We start from the raw sequence: 12,411 nt of genomic DNA on the forward strand, positions 1-12,411 counted from the left end.
TGCTGTAGGGTACATGTGCTTGCCAGGGAGACAGTGAGAGACAGAAAGTGAGAAATCACCCTCTCAGATGGATGACCACATTGTAATGCCTTTTCCACAATTCTCCTCTTGAGATCTTGGGCACACACACACATCCCATGTGAGTTTCAAGTCACTGGATCTAGGACTTGAACCATGGTTGACTATGTGAGAGTCTAGTGATGTAACCATTATGCCATCTGCTGATCTTATGGTGTATCAATTTTAGTTAAATTTCCCCAGTTTTACTTGTTTTCCTGTGCATGTATGTATGTGAATATGTATGTCTCTGTGTGTTTTTATTCTGTACAATTTCATTACTTGTGGGGATTCATGTATCTGCTAACACTGAAGTTACTGAATACTCCCAATATCCCAAGGATTCTTCAATCTGCCATTTTATGAGCATATCCTCCTCTCGCCTGCCTCCTTTATCTTGCCACCATCCCCATCCCTAACCCCTGATATGTACCATAGTTCTAAAATTTGTAATTTCAAAAGGGACTAATATAGTATGTATCCTTTTGAATTAGGTTTTTTTTTTTAATTTAGCATAATTCCCTGGAGATGAATTCAAGCTGTTGTATCAGTAGTTTGTTTCTTTTTACTGATGAGTAGTATTCAATGGTATAGGTGTATCACCATTTGTTTAATCATTAATCTATTGAAGGATATCCCATCTGATTTCAGTTTGGGGCTGTTATACATAGAGCTGTTAAAAATATTTGTGTACAGGATTTGTGTGAGCCTCATTTTTTATTTCTCTGGGATAAATGCCCAGGAGTACAATTGCTGTGTTGCAGGTAATTGCATGTTTTGGTTGTTAGACTGGCAAACTGTTTTCCAGAGTGTTTGTACCATTTTACTTTCTGCTAGCTATGCATGCATGGCACCATTTCCCTGTCCTACCCACTTTTTTTAATGTAATAACAATAATGATTTATACCAATGACAGCATAAGGCAAGTCATATGTTCTCTTTATGAGCAATTATTCCACTGGTATTTAAGCATATCACTATGACTGAAACAAACATGCCCATACAGGTATCATTTTCATAGTTTCTCACATTTCATTTTGAAAAACTCATTAACATGTACTGAGTTTTTTCTTCCCATCTTTGATATCCATTACTTTATTAAAAGGCTGAACTTCACTCCCTTGGAAAACTGTCTTACTAGTACTCTCCTCTACAGTGCAAGGTAGAAAAATTAACAGATATAGTCACCCAGTCAGGTAAGTATCCTCATAGAAAGGAAACTGTAGAAAGAAAATGTTCAATGTTAATGTTTATGAGCAATGAGAGGAAAGGTACTATTTATTTTTTATTTATTCATGATAGAGTATATGAACACACACACATATCAGAGTAAGAGAGAGATAAGGGAGCTCCCTTCACAGGATCTGGCCATACCGCCGTCCGCTCCCTCCAGTTCTCCAGTCTTAGGACTGTGGGCACTGGCTTCTGTGCCTGCAGTGTTTCTAGCTGACCTGCCGGCAGATTCTAACTGCAGTTGCAATGTGTGAGCCAGCCTCTCTTGAGCAGTCTATTTCTGCTGTGCTGGGGAGCCAGCTCTGGGATTAGATTTTTAACTGTAGAATGAAGATTTTGAAGGGAATAAAATAGATTGCAGTAAGTTATGTAGCCATATAATTTATTACTTAGCAAATAATGTCAGCAGAATGGACTGGTGCGACAATCCAAAATTTATCTCTCAGCGTAAGTACCTGAACTGCAGCAACACTTACCTGAATCATATTAGTATTCCTAGAACCCTGTGTGGTATCTAGTTCAGAGTAAGTGCTTAATAAGTTTTTAACAACGTAATAAAATTGTAACAAAAGTGGGATTTATGACTGATTCTTTTTTTTTAAAGATTAATAGAAGTTGAGATTTAGTTTTGATGGTTCTAAATCTTCAATTGAGTACTAGGCATGAGAGAAATGGTGTTTATCTTTATTTCTATCTTTACAATTTTTGCTAGAGGGACGTGTGCTTGCCAGAGAGAGACAGAGACACACAGAGAGAGCAAGAGAGGGAGAGTGCAAGAGGGAGAAAGCACAACCAAATCAGACATGGTCATGCTGAAATCCTTTCTTGTCCGATTCTCCACCTCGTTGGAACTTTAGGCACTTGCACACACACGCACACACACACACACACACACACACACACACACACACACTATGTTTTCCAAGCCACCAGGGCCTGGATTCCAAGCACATGTTTTGTCGGCCATTTGGAACCTGACTCCCTTAACCCCCATGGAACTGGCCCCGGACAAATACAATGTAATGGCATTGTTTGACTTTAACATTTTCAATGCTCCAAATAAGGAAATTAAGCAAATATAGTTATTCATGAAAAGGGTATAAGCAATAAAAGCTTGTATATGGAATAAATATAGATCTAGAGCTAGATGAGCAGAGAGGTGGTTTATTTCCTGACTTAACCACTAGTAACAGAAAATTGGGATTTTTACGTTGCTAAGATTTGCATTAATGATAGATATATTTAAATTCTAGCTTGATTAGAACATTCTTAAGTATCTTTTAAATGAAACTCTGGCCATGGGATAATTTTGAAGAATTCCAAGTGGCTCTCATGGAACTGAAAACTACCATATGAAATTCGTTGAACTTAAGAATGTACGGAGGTGCTGGCAGGTGGCGTGGCGGACTCCCATGTGGCCGATTGTGGTTTAAGTCTTATACCTGGAGACTTGCTTTCTCACTCTCTCTGTCATCAAATTAAGAAACAATAATAATAAATCAAATTAAATAAATAATTCTTAAAAATTAAAGTCTATTGGGTTTTGCCCAATATTCATTTGGGCAGACTGAGAAGTAGAATGATTAGAGAAACCATCAAAGAAAGAAACAATAGTGTATGTCTGAAGAAAAAAGGATGCTGAGGAAAAGTACGAAATAATTGGGATTTATCTGGTGTACTTTATATAACTGACTATCGCATGCTTAGAGGTGATTATGCTGCTTTTCTGACTCTTGGTGATATATAATTCTTACCATTAATTCCTGGTAGCACCAAAGGTCCAGTTAAGAACACAGCTCCAAAGGCAGGCAGGCCACTGTCTGGTTCCAGCTCTTTCAGCTCTTTCATGTATTACTGTGGTGTTGGGCAAGTTCCTTAACATTAGCACGACTCAGCTCTTCATCTATTAACTAAGGCAATAGCTACCTATGGGAATTTTTCATGAAGGTGGCATTAGTTAATATTTGAAATACACTTAGAAAAAAACTCAGGTACATACTAGATACCATAGAAGTACTTTCTAAGTAAAATTAGGTATGATTTTGGAAATGGTAATGTAAAAGCCAATAGAAAAACCATTTTCCTTTCTCTTTCTTTTTACCTATTTGTCAGTCTATGTATCTTACCAAAATAACATCAATTCTTTCTACATAAACCTAGAATAAGAGAGTACAAAGTTGTTAATTTGTTTAAGACAAAAATGAGTTATTTTTGTTGTTGTTTTTAAATCAGAAACTGATCCTTAGTTTTGAAATTTATTTTTCACTACAAGAAACTGTCCTGTTCATTGGGGCCATTTAGGAAAACACACACACACACACACACGCACACACACACACACACAAAACAAAACTTCTTCCATGTGGATCTCCTCTTACCACGTGGAACTCTTACATTGAATACCTACCCTGGACTAGCCAATGAATTTATTCCAATTATACATTTTTTTATTTTCTCGCTACACTGATCAGCTCTCTCATATTGACAATTGACTTATGGTACCACAATGGCATAGTCTAACTGTATGACCTATGTAAATTAATAACCATTATATTTATTTATATATTTATTTATTTTGAGAGGTTTTTGCTATAGGGCGCGTGCACTCACCAGACAGACAGAGAGAGACACAGAAACAGAAAGCGAGAAATCACCCCCCAAGGGGGGATGGTCACGCTGCAATCCCTTCTCCTCCATTCTCCTCTCGGGATCTTGGGCACGCACGCACATGCGCCCGGCGTGAGTTCTAAGCCACCGGGTCCGGGACGCAAACCGCGGTCGACTATGTGGGAGTCCAGCGACATAGCCATTACGCTAACTGCTGGTTCCCAACCATTATATTTATTACTTCTTCTGAAGGTTCCCTTGAAATCTTTTCATTTCTTAAACTATTAAATGAAAAAAAAAAAAAAGCGAGACAAAAGCTATATGCCAATTTTTTTGTCTTGCCATGTAAGAATATAAGAGTATTAAAAAACACACTGTCATCTGGTATGCCATCATTTTATAAAAGTAAGAGAATTTAACCTAACAACAACAAAATAGAAAGGATTTAATCTTAGATTCAATAACAGCTTTTACATTTTTCACTTTTCTTTTACTTTATTTTCATTAATTCTCCCCCACCCCATAGTGAGAACTATAATGAGGACTGGCATCAATACTGGGACAAACTGCATCTCTATGATACACGTTTTGTTTGGTTTGCTTTTGAGGTTATATTGGTTGTAGAAGAGAAGCCAATTAAGTGTTGTCAAATCAGCATGGCTTTGTGGTCCAGTTTGTTAAATGGCAAAAGCAATGACTCAAAATTAACTTTCTAATGAGCTCTTCCTCACGGTAGTGTTTTCTCTCCTGTGATGAAAAGTAACAAGTTTATTTCCCTGTCAATTCTTATTTTGCTTACTGCTGTGATGACACTCTGTAGATGGTGCCAGAGGCTGAAAAACAAAATAACAATTACAAAAATGAAAACTGAATTAAAAAGCAGGCATTCTATAAAAAGAATAGTAAATACACACTATTTCCCCCAGGTGAAGATGCTGGTGCTCTAGTTGTTGGCAGCCATTGGATGAATAGTCTGAGCAGTTAGCGGCAGCCAGCATTTATACTGTGTAGGTCCAAGGCTTCCCTTTCCCTTTGAACTGTACCATTTGACATGAGTATTTTTAATGCACAATGGAATAACAGTTTGGTGCATTTGATTGTAGATAGCTTTCATGCCACCTCCTAAAATGAACTGATGTCACTTTTTTAAACATAATAGAGATTATTTCGTAATATTTGAGTCTTCTGTTCTCCAGGTCCATCAATGAGCAGGGTCAGTGATTTCTATCCTTGTGTCATGATAGTTAGAACTCTAAGTTCCTCAGGAGGAAAAAAAGAAAAAAGAAAACTATCTTTTAATCTTTGGTCTTGACGAGGTGCACTATGATAGGAACAGCTGAGATTTTCTTTTTCTTTGTATTTATACTCTGAGGATTGATGAGCTTCTTGAGTTGTACTTTTCCTGAGAGGAAGAGAGTCAAAGGCTGACTTTTGCCAGGTCTTGCCATGCTGCAATCCTCCTGAACAAGCCTCCCGTTAGCTAGGATTACAGGCATGCAGCACTTGGTCCAACAGTCAACCCCGAATCTCCCATGTCATCTTGACCTCATGAAGTGGTGCCTGATCACATGTGCCACCAAAGCTGGGCCAGCTCTTGCACATTTTTGTGTAAATGTATGTCTTTCACCAAATGGGAGAAGATTTTGGGCATTGTTTTTTCAAGTACTTTTTCTGCCACCCCTCTGTCTGAGTCTTAGCTATTCATATAAAACTTTTGATAGTCCCATAAATCTCTGAAGCTCTTTTTTTTTTTTTTTAAGTTTATTTATTTCTTACATAAGAGAGTTAGAGAGAGAGAGAGAGAGAGAGAGAGAGAGAGAGGGTCTTCATGTCACAATCGACCCCCAGCCCCAGCCACCCCAGATCATGGCACATACTCATGCACCATTGTGCACAGGGAAGCCTTAGGAAACAACCCAAGCTTTTCCCATGTAAATCCAGGTACATTACTGCTGTGCCACTGTCCAGCCCCTGTTTATTTTCTTTTAATCCAATTCTTCTAATCTTTGTTCATGTTCTAAAAGTCATGATGCTCTCTCCCTACTAAGGACCTTGCTTATGCTCTTCCCTTTGCCAGGAATTCAAAGCCTTCACGGTCCTATCCACCTAGTTAACTTCTACATCCTTTAGCCTCCTCTCAAGCAATGCCCTTTACAGACCTAAGATAAATTTCCACCTCATTAGCATTCCTCCTTAATAGTCATTTCACTTTATGATAATCCATGTACTGGAGCGATTACTTGATTAAAGCCTGCCATTCCCATGAGGTGAGTTCCATCGGAACAGGCAGAGTTTTTCCTCACTATTACGTATTCCTTGGCATAAAGCAGGCATATGAAAAATGTTGAATAAGAAAAATATGGATTTGTTCTTTTATGGTATTATCAGCTCATAATGTATGTTTACCATAGACAAGTCAAATGTTCATTTGACTGCTTTTGACCTTACCTTGAAGAACTATAAAATTAAGGAGTTGTGCCAGATTTTTCTAAGGATCTGTTCAACTCTGAAAGGTTCATCTATTCTTAGTTTAAAAGGATGAAGCTAACAGAAAAAGAATAAAGACCATAGCTTTCAGTTTCCTTTCCATTCCCTTTTCTTAATTATAAAAGCATAATAAAATGAAATAAAATATTGACTATCCTTGAAAGCTGTTTAATATTCATGTTATATGTTATAATTTTTATGTTAGCATTCTTTTTTTATTTTTCTCCATCCACATCAAATTTTCTATTTGGAATAACGAATCTCCATGAATTCTTCATTACATTATCCAGACCTAAAAGTAAACAATAGAAGTCAAAACCTTAGCTATTCCCTCCGTGTGAGGACATTTAAGAAACTGTAAAGGCAGCAGAAAACCATTTTGAAAAGCACTAAAGCATCTGCTTATCTATCGATTTACCAAAGCTTTCTTAAAAACTGTTATCAGAAACATTTAGAGAGTTATAAACTTGTGTTTGTACAGCAAATATAAATAAACTATAGTCATCCAACTTAGAGAAAATACCTGATGAATATTATTACACAGTTTTCTGAAATTTTAGTGTGGCTTCTTTACATGAACAAAGGCAAGAGTTAATGGAAAATAAGTTAAATAATTGCAAGAAAATGCCCCTTTCCAGGGACTTTTGTAAATTCCAAGTGATCTTCCCATTGCATGAAAGTTTGCTGCAAATATATATGTTTTGCAGTTAACAAAGTGTGAATAAGCCTCCTCAGCAATGTTTGCTTGAAGGCCCCCAAATCCCTGCTGTGAACATGTAATCAAAAAATTCATGTTCTGCTGACAGGAGTTCAGTAATGTCAACTTCACTTTGAGGACAGGCCATTTACTTTGTTATATACTAAATTATGTTGTGATTTAAAAATCACTCTGTGATCCTGACTCTGCACCGGTTTCCTTACTCAGATGCTGTGATCAACAATTTCCGTAAGATGTCATAATGTTTTTAGTAGGTGACTTCCTTAGTTTGATTGAATAAAATGATAGACTCTTTGTAATCTAGTTGACTATCCTTAGTATTTGTATAGGGACAGTATGTATACATACACATTTAACTGGCCATCTTCTCCTAGTGAACCAAATATAATAGTACAAACGATTTCTCTGTGTCCTAAACACATATTAAGGAAAAAATATTTTCAGCATAAAAATCCTTTGAAGGGAATCTATGTCACAATCAACATATATTTTTTTCAAACAGAAGAGGAAGAATAAGATGTAGATAAATATTCCTTTTGGGGGGATCAGAAAATGCAATTTATGATTATTTTAAGTATTCATGAATATAGCTATTTCTTGTGTGACCTTCTATAGTTATCAAAAACTTTGAATTGATAAAATTGAATAGAGATTATTCTGAAGAGAGAAAAAATGATTTTTTTTAATCTACTGGAAGAGATTTTTTTCTTTTAAGTAAAAGGTTGATCCATTTATGCACTTGATACCAATGTCATGATATTTTAATTCCAGGCAAGGTGATGATATATACCTGTACTTTTAAATTTGTAGTGAGTGCATGCACTTACTGGAGAGAAAGAAAGTGAGAAAGCACCACCCATGGAGGATGGTCATGCTGCAGTCTCTTCTCCTCCATTTCTCCTTTCAGGATTTTTCTGGCATGCACACCCATGCCAGTACATCCAGGATCAAAACATACAGTCAGCCCTGTGGTATCCAGCTGCCTTAACCACCATGCAACCACTGGCCTAAGTGACTTTTTTTTTTTTTTTTTAATATCTAAGATATCTTGACCACTCAATAGGAAATAAAATCCATACAACTGGGACCAGCAGATGGTGCAATGGTTACATCGCTGGACTTTCCCATAGTTGACCGTGGTTCAAGTCCCAGATCTGGAGGCTTGAAACCATGAGGGCACATGGTTTCAAGATCCTGCGCATGCTCAAGATCCTGAGAAGAGACTGGAGGAGAAGGGATTGCCATATGACCATCCCCCATGAGGGGTGAGTTCTCATTTTCTGTTTCTCTGGCGAGTGCACATGCCCTATAGCAAAATCTATCTCAAAAAAAAAAAAATGCAAAACTTACTCACAGCCCTATCATCCAAAAACAATGGAAGGTAACAGAATTAACATCATAGCTCCTGGGAATTAATAAGGTGAGACAAAATCTGTAGCATATTTTAATATTTGAATTTTGAACAGGGAGTTTAGAGATGCTGAGGGTGGTTACCTTTTTCCCAAAGTAAAAAAATAAATACAGCAATTCAACCAAAATTTTTTCTCCTTTCCTTCGTTCTTCCTTCCCTTCTTCCTTCTTTCTTTCTTTTCTTCCTCCCTTATCTTTCCTCTCTTTTCTCTTCTTTCCTTTCCCTTTCAATAATTCACTTAATAGAAAAATTATACATATTTATGGCATATTACATGTTATATTGTGGTATATGTATACAGTGTGGAATTTATGAATTGATCTAATTATAAAATATGCATTACTCCACATCTTTTTTTTTTTTAAGTTGATGTGGTGAGAACACCTAAAATCTCTTAGCAATTTTCAAGAATATAATGCATTGTAATAAACTATAGCCAACCTGGTATACATTAGACCTCCTGAATTTATTCCTCCTAACTGAAAGTTGTATTCTTTAGTTAACATCTCCACAATCTTTGCCATTTACCTCAGCTCTTGGTAACCACCATTCTACTCTCTTTTACTCTCCAGTTCTACAAGTTTAATTTTTTAGGTTGCATATAAGAGTGAGATGATGTAGTATTTGTATTTCTCTGACTGATTGGTTTCACTTAACATAATGTTGTCTAGATTCATTCATGGTGTTGCAAAGGACATAAATTCCTTTTTTTTAAGAGATATTTTTCCTATAGGGCACATGTACTCTCCAGAGAGACAGAGAAAGGCAGAGAGACAGAAAACAAGAAATCACCCCCCTGAAGGGATGGATATGCTGCAATCCCTTCTTCTCCAGTCTCCTCTCAGGATTTTGGACATGCACACACACTCACCCAGTGTGAGTTTTAAGTCACCAGACCTAAGACTTGAACCGTGGTTGACTACATGGAAGTCCAGTGATGTAACTGTTACACTATCTGTTGGCCCCAATTCCTTCTTTTTAAAAGTTGGATAGTATTTTGGTGTGAGTGTGTGTGTGCAAATATATATAATCACATTTTCTTTACACATTCATCTATTAATGACCACTTAGGTTAATTCCGTATCTTGGCTGTTGCAAATAAGGCCGTAATGAATATGGGAGTGTAGATATCTCTTTGACATATTTAATTCATTTCCTTTGGATATATACCCAATATTGGGATTGCTGGACTACGGTAGTTTTGATTTTTTGAAGATCTTCTCTACTGTTTTTATAATGACTATACTAATTTTTATTGGCACCACATTTTCTCCAACATTTGTTATATTTTATTTATTAGAAAAAATTTTTAGAGATTTTTTGCTATAGGGCATGTGCACTTGCTAGAGAGACAGAGAAAGGCAGAGAGACAGAAAATGAGAAATCAGCTCCTGGGGAGGTGGCCATGCCACAATCCCTTCTCCCCTATTCTCTCAGGATCTCAGGCACGTAGACACAGACACACCCAGCATGAGTTTCAAGCTGCTTGGTCTGGGTTTCAATCCGCAGTTGACTACGTGGGAGTCCAGAGACACAACCATTACATCATCTACTGGTTCTATCTTATTTTTTTGATAATAGCCTTTTAACAATTATGAGATGACATATCACTCAGGTTTTTGGTTGTATTTCCCTGAGGATGTGCCAGTGGTTAGCATTTTTTCATATATGTAACATTCATTTGTACACCTTTTTTTGGATAAATATCTACTCAGTTCTTTGCCCATTTTTAGGGTACATGTGCTCACTGGGGAGAGAGAGAGAGAGAGAGAGACAGACAGACAGACTGACTAAATAATAGGGAAAGTGAGAAATCACCTCCCATCCCAGGGGGGAAGGGCATATCACAATTCCTTCTCTTCCATTCTCCTCCTGGGATCTTGGGCATGCATGAACATGTGCCCAACATGAGTTTTAAGCCACATGGTCCAAGACTCGAACTTCGGTCGGCCATGTGGGAATCCCGTGAAGTAACTGTTACACCATTTGCCGGCCCATTTTCTCCAGTTTTAATCAGGTTGTTTTCTTGCTATTAGTCATTTCAATTTCTTATATATTTTGGATATTAAACCCTTATCAGACATATAGTTTGCAATTTTTTTCTTAAATTTGTACATTCTGTTTTCACTCTGTTGATATTTTTTCTTGACTGCACAAAAGCTTTTTAGTTTTAGTGCAGTCTCAATTGTTTACTTTTTGCTTTTATTTTTAATGTTTCTGGTGTCATATCCAAAAAAAAAAAAATGCTGCTCAGACTGTCATGGTGCTTTTCCCTATACTTCTTTCTCATACTTTTACAGTTGTGGGGGGGGGGGTCTTATGTTTAAGTCTTTATACACTGTATGAGATAAGGGTCTAATTCCCATATTCTTCATGTGGATATCCAATTGTCCAAATACCATTTATTGAAGAAACTGTTCCTTTTCCCGTTGTGTATTCTTGGCATATTTGCCAAAAATCATTTGGCTGTAAATATGTCCTTTATTTCTGGGCTTTCTGTTTTGGCCCATTGGCATACATATTTGTTTTTGTACAGTATCATACAGCTTTGTTACTATGACTTTATAGTATATTTTGAAGTCAGGTAGTTTGATACCTCCAGATTTCTTGTTTTTGCTCAAGATTGCTTTACTTATTCAGGTTTTTTTGTGGTCCCATATGAATTTCAGAATTGTTTTTCTATTTCTTTGGAAAATGTCCAAAAAGAGGAAAAAATGTCATTTTGACAGGCATTGCACTGAATCCATAGATTGCTTCAGGAACTATGGACTGTTTTTTTTTTTTAACAATATGAATTCTTCTAACCCATTAATCTGTGCTATCTTTCCATGTATTTGTATCTTTTATATTTATTTCATCCATGTTCCTTTTGATAATTCACTTAAAAAGTAATACATTTCAAATTGTTATAACCATGACAGATTTTTGTTTTTGCAGATGCCAACAAAGGCTTCTCAATCTTTTGGTAAAAATTTCACTTCAATTTAAGAGTTCCAGAACAAACAGGATATAGTAAAGAGGTTTACATATGATGACTTAGCCTATCATAATAATCAGCATTTCCTGCACACAGGCTAATCATTCTAGGAGGAAAATTTACATGTACCTGTGAGTGTGACTGTGTTTCTGTGTATGTGTAAGAGAGATTTTTCCTATATGGCATGTGTGTTCACTGGAGAGACAGAGAGACAGAAAGCGAGAAATCACCTCCCAGAGAGATGGCATACTGCAATCCCTTCTTCATTCCTCTCTCAGAATTTTGGGCATACACGAACAGGTCACTGCATCTGGGACTTGAATAACAGCCATGTGGGAGTCCAGCGATGTAACCATTAAGACATGTGCTCATCCCAAAGCCTGGGAATTCTTGCAAGCACCAGAAAGATACTCGACATATGGAGGATGACAGAGAAGAAATTTTTGTTCATAAAACGGTAAATGTGTAAGTATTTATAAGCTGGATATTTCATTAATTACAACAACATCATCTTAACTCTCATAAGGAATTAACATATTATATATATATTTACAGCATTGTGTAATTCAGATTTAAAAGCATCTAGAAAGATAGAAATGGAGAGAGTCTGTTTCTTTACTATTTTTCAACCAACAATATGTCCTAAATTTACAAAGTTAAAGAATTGGAGACCAGCAATTAGCATAATGGCTATGTCGCTGGATTCCCACATAGTCGACTGAGGTTCGAGTCCCGGACCTGGTGGCTTAAACTCACGCCAGGCACATGTGCGTGCATGCCCAAGATCCCGAGAGGATAATGGAGGAGAAGGGATTGTGGTGTGGCCATCCCCCCAGGGGGGTGATTTCTCGCTTTCTGTCTCTCTGTCTCTCTCTGTCTGTCTGGTGAGCGCACGTGCCCTATGGCAAAAACCTCTCCAAA

The 12,411-nt window shown here is 36.9% G+C and overlaps 1 protein-coding gene and 1 long non-coding RNA gene across 3 annotated transcripts in view; one reads left to right on the plus strand and one right to left on the minus strand.

Annotated features, from left to right (window-relative positions):
• NOL4 (nucleolar protein 4) overlaps positions 1-12,411 on the plus strand; it is a 365,383-nt gene that overhangs the window by 28,524 nt on the left and 324,448 nt on the right. The window lies entirely within an intron of this gene.
• Positions 1,484-12,411, minus strand: part of LOC102499029 (uncharacterized) — a 21,464-nt gene continuing 10,536 nt past the window's right edge. The window contains exons 2-3 of the long non-coding RNA XR_334822.1: positions 3,045-3,216; positions 1,484-1,610 (exon numbers count right to left, since the gene is read on the minus strand). This is a non-coding gene — a long non-coding RNA (uncharacterized LOC102499029). The remainder of the gene's footprint in view (positions 1,611-3,044; positions 3,217-12,411) is intronic.

The sequence above is a fragment of the Tupaia chinensis genome, unplaced genomic scaffold (assembly GCF_000334495.1).
Source record: "Tupaia chinensis unplaced genomic scaffold, TupChi_1.0 Scaffold000290_1, whole genome shotgun sequence".
In the NCBI taxonomy this organism is placed as follows: domain Eukaryota; kingdom Metazoa; phylum Chordata; class Mammalia; order Scandentia; family Tupaiidae; genus Tupaia; species Tupaia belangeri.